Genomic DNA, 4751 nt, shown 5'->3' on the forward strand with positions numbered 1-4751 from the left:
CCCCCCCTCATCTCCCTCCTCCTCCTTCCCCCGACATGTTTTGCTGAAGCAATTCTTTTTACAAAACTAAAGCTTTGAAAGGAATCAATAAATGCATGAAAGGGTTCTCTGTCAAACAGAGTGTAGATGGGAAAGGAAAGCAAGATAAATAATTCACACAAAGGAAAATAAAGATGCTCTGGTTGGGTACACAATTGTGCCACTCCCACTTTCAAGTATTCCATTGATTTAAAACCAACCACCGAGCTGCAATTATTGGTACTGTAGCTTATTATTATTATTATTATTTTTACTCTACTGATTTAACATTGTCATGATAAGTTTGCTGGCATTTAGCTGTGTCATGCTAGCATACATGGACATTGTGTATCTATTTGTGTTTTAGGTCAAATGCCGCAGAAGCATTTTTACTATAAAAACCTGTCAATGCTTCAGTGACCATGGTGCTTATCAACTCTGTGTTTCTGCATTCGAGATTGAAGTGAATATTTGGCGGAGTGTCCGTGTTTTTCTACTCTGAAACGGTTTAGATTCCATTTGTGATTTTTAGTGAAAATAAAGTTTGATACGTTCCCTGTGATAAAAAAAAAGATTTTTGGAATTTTGCACACCAGAAAAACAAGACCGCAGAATTCAATATGAATTATGTTTGAATGAAGTTCAATATTCTGTTTTACTTGAAAGAGTCCTTCTTTATTGGAAATTGGTAATTGGTGCTTTCCTGAAGACTTTTCTGCAATATTTCTTTCTGAGAAATGTGTATAAATGGATTTTTTTTTTTTAACTGAGCAAGTTGTTTAACTTATTGTCAAAACTAAATAAAAAAATCTTTTTAAAAAAAAAAAAGAATCTTTTTCTCATTTACTAAGAATTATTGACATAAGGCACACAAATGATGTTGCGTTAAAGCAAACAATAGTTCTATATATACACAGCATAACTCAACAATTCAACGGCAAGATTTTCCGTCTTCTCTGTTGATACTTGGCAGAAGGAAAGCCGTGTCTGGAAAAGATCACTCTCCGCTGCAGACAGCCTCTTTGAGCATCGGTTCATCTGAGAGACTGTCAAGTTGTTCTCTGCCGAACACGTCACAAGTAGGAACTATCAGGGCCGGGACTGGAGCAGCGCTCTGCTGCAGGGATCAGCACTGGAGGGTTTGGGGTGTGGTGTGATGATGTACATCAGTGCAAATGAAGTTCAGCTTACTTTAGGGGCTCAGTGTAAACATGGACGTGTAACCTTGTGAAAGTGCACAGCTGGGGCGTGGAAGACTAATGACAGTTCTATCATTATGGAAGGTAGGGCCTCTACGGAAGATCTGCAAGATCTACAAGGAAGTATCGGTGCTCTTTTATTTGTAGCTTCTCCCTTATAATCAGCCAGTAGGATTTAGCAACAGGGACAAACTGATGAAACTTGATCAACTGTTGAATACTGGAAACAGATGAACTGTGTGCAGGAACAAGCCTCTCAGTCTGTGCCACCCAGACACCAAATACAATCTCCCCCTTAGATCAGTACTTCACTTATGAAACATCATATAAGGTCTCACCTTCCTATCAAATCTCATTAGCTTTTAGCACCCAGAGTCTCTGGAGACAACCCCTCTCCCCGCCCCCCCAACCTCTTCCGCCCTTTAGGACCATGTGTTTACCCGGCGAGGTGGACTCCCTGACCAGGCGCACGTTCCTGCTCGCTCTGAAGGCTGAATGTCTGAGTAGCTGCTCCGAGGCCGAGAGGAGAAGGAGGAGATTTAGGTCAGCATGGGGGAAAGGCTCTCTCCTGCTGAAAGAGCCCTTTGTGGCCATCATTTCCCCACGTCTGCCCTGTGTTCAGACCTTCTGAAAGGTGACATTGATCCCAGCGAGGCATGCAGGAAAAACCTGCATACCTACTAAACTAGCAGGTAGTCACAAGAATAGCTGTATCAAAAGGCAGGAACATGTTTTTAGCTTTGGTTTATTTCCAATAAACAAAGACAGACAGGGTATTTGAAAGCCAAATGCAGGTTGTTTTTCGGATCTTTTGGGGGTATTTGGAATAAGAAGATTCAACTCCGGAGTGCATGTTTTTCCAGTCAAAGCTGAACTAACCAAGAAGCCAGTCCCTGTTTTTTATAGCCATACTTGGGGTCACTGAGTGTAGGAATGGAAACGTGATCCTTTACCAAAGTAAACACAACTGTGCCACTAACTGCAGGGTGCCCAGTGACAGATAGTGATGTAGTTATTACTGCGGCTAACAGTCCTGACTAAACAAAGGATTTAAAGTGTTTGCAATGAGGTGGGAAAGCAAATGCCTAAGGCCGGTCTTTGTGTGGTCATATCTGGTGTCCGTGGTTCGAAGGCATTCCTGGCATTCATGAGCCGTTTCCGGCCTACGTTGTCACCTATTAACCTGGCCAGGACCGAAGCATTATAGTACCAGCTTGTGACCTGGTATGTGCCACAAGGAATCTGGAAAAAGTCAAACAATGCATCATCTGTCATGTCAGTGACTTCTGAACTAAAGCCCATTCATTCCACCTGAACACATAAATACAGACACATTCACAAATATATACTTTCAATTAACTTAATTCTAAAATTCCTTTTTTTTTAATTTCCCTTTTTCCCTTTTAATTTCCTAAAACAGCAGGGCATTGTTTTTTTTTAACAACACGACTGAGTATATCTGGCACCAGGACGGTATGTGTGGCTCATTGGGTTTGACATCGTTTTTGAAACAACAGATGTCTACGGAACAGACAAATAAGCTGCATCACTCTTTGAATGCACATTTGTTGACAGTTAAAATATAGAATATCATCAGCCACTCATATACTTTCCTTGTAAAGCAACAGCTTTGAAACAGATACTCTATGTGCTCAACAACTGACTCACTGGAAATGGAGTTGAAGACGAGACTAAACCGTGTGTGTAGAATACAATGATCCAACAAGCATGTAAAGCATGCCAACTACATCTGTGTGATATATGCATTGTCAACTCACTGTAAACTTACCAAATTATGTTTGGAGTACCGAGTGGAGTGGTGGAGCGATTTGGGGGTATCTGGGTTCAGGCACAGTGCAATTGTGAGTCAGACATTAGTGGAAAAGTACTGGGATAGAAAGTACTGAGAAAAGACTCAATGAGGCTGGTCACGGATGCAGTGTGTGTACGTGTGTGTGTGTGTATTTGTCCGTGTGTGTGTGTGTGTGTGCCTGCGTTTGAATGAGTTTGTGTCCGTTCTTTCTTTGTGTGTGCAGTTCAAGAGAAGTCAACGTTATTAGACTTTACATTTCATACAAATGAGACTTCAGGGAACAACGTATTCAAGGAGCCGTGTGCTTGAGCGAGATACATTTCATACAGGAATGTTTGAAAGCTTGAAACAAGACCCCCTCTGTGTAATTTGCTACTTGGCAGTTAAAGACCAAGCGCCCCCATTTCTAACATTCCCTGAAAAATGAGAGCGAGGAGGTACAAGTATGAGGCTTGCTGTTGTTTTGATACGTGTTCGTTAGAAAGGTACTAAACCAACGGAATTGAGCAGATGCATGAAGACATAAAGGTTTTACAGCGGCTAATATAGCACACTGTCCATAATGTCCACCATTATGGGCTAATAAAGATTACAATAATCTGCATTTAACTGGACTCTATATACATTTGATATTTGATTAAATGTCCATCACCATAGGGTAAGTTCAAGTGCTTTACCGGCTGAAGAGAAAGCATCTTTATGTCTTTAATTTTAACAACTTGAAACCACCGTCTCTGGCAACGGAACCAGACCCAACACATTGTAAAAAACATTTAATGGGCTCTTTAAAATGTCCATGTGAATGTAGCCGATATGCAAAGTCCCTGATACTTTTGTGCTGAGAATCTCTCCAACAGATATTAGGCTAATAATATTTGTGAAAAATGACTGGATTCAGAGGTGTCAGGTAAAACGTGATGAAGTGAATGTGATCTGTATTGTGATCTAACCAAAATAGTACGTATTATCACGAGCCTGCCATCATGTCTATCTCCCAGGTACGTAATCAGGTATGTCCACAGTCCACAACACCAATTATAGCTGATTGTAGGCTTGAAGACTATCAGCACACTCCCTTTTTACCAGACAGACTGTTTACCATCTCAGAGTAAACTGGGTGCAAGTACCATTTAGCCAAATTACACAGCAGCCCAACACTCCCAGACAGATATTGATTTATGGAAAAGACAAAAGCGGAATAGAAGACGGGTGGAGGATGGGGAGTTGTCAAAAGCCACAGAAGCTCAGTTTATAGTAAGCAGAGAGGAATAAAAGTTGCACAAAGCGCCTTTTATGAGCCATTACGGGGTCGCCTGAAAGATCCCTCAGTGTGTTTAGTCTGCTTTTGTGCCTTCAATTAGTACTTTGCAAGTTGAACTGCAAATGAAAGAAAAAGAGTGTTGAGTATTCTGGAGTCAGGGTGTGTGTGTGTGTGTGTGCGTGTGTGTGTGTGTGTGTGTGTGTGTGTGTGTGTGTGCGTGCGTGCACCATGGTCTATGTGGATGCTGCGTGTCGTAGGTCAATATGGGTGTAGGAAAAGGAGCGACAGGAGGCCGGTGTTCAGACCCCCAGAGCCCCCGTGTGGGCACAGCTTTCCACTATGAAGTGAGGAGCATTGATGCAATTTCAAGGTCCAAAGAGGTTCTGCAAATCAAGCGTTGACAAGTGAAAGCTATGATGTAATAAAGAGCAAATACTTGTATATGCTTCTCAGGGAGCGA

Source organism: Clinocottus analis, unplaced genomic scaffold (assembly GCF_023055335.1).
Source record: "Clinocottus analis isolate CAN_PGR_092001 unplaced genomic scaffold, fCliAna1.0.p SCAF_18, whole genome shotgun sequence".
NCBI lineage: Eukaryota > Metazoa > Chordata > Actinopteri > Perciformes > Cottidae > Clinocottus > Clinocottus analis.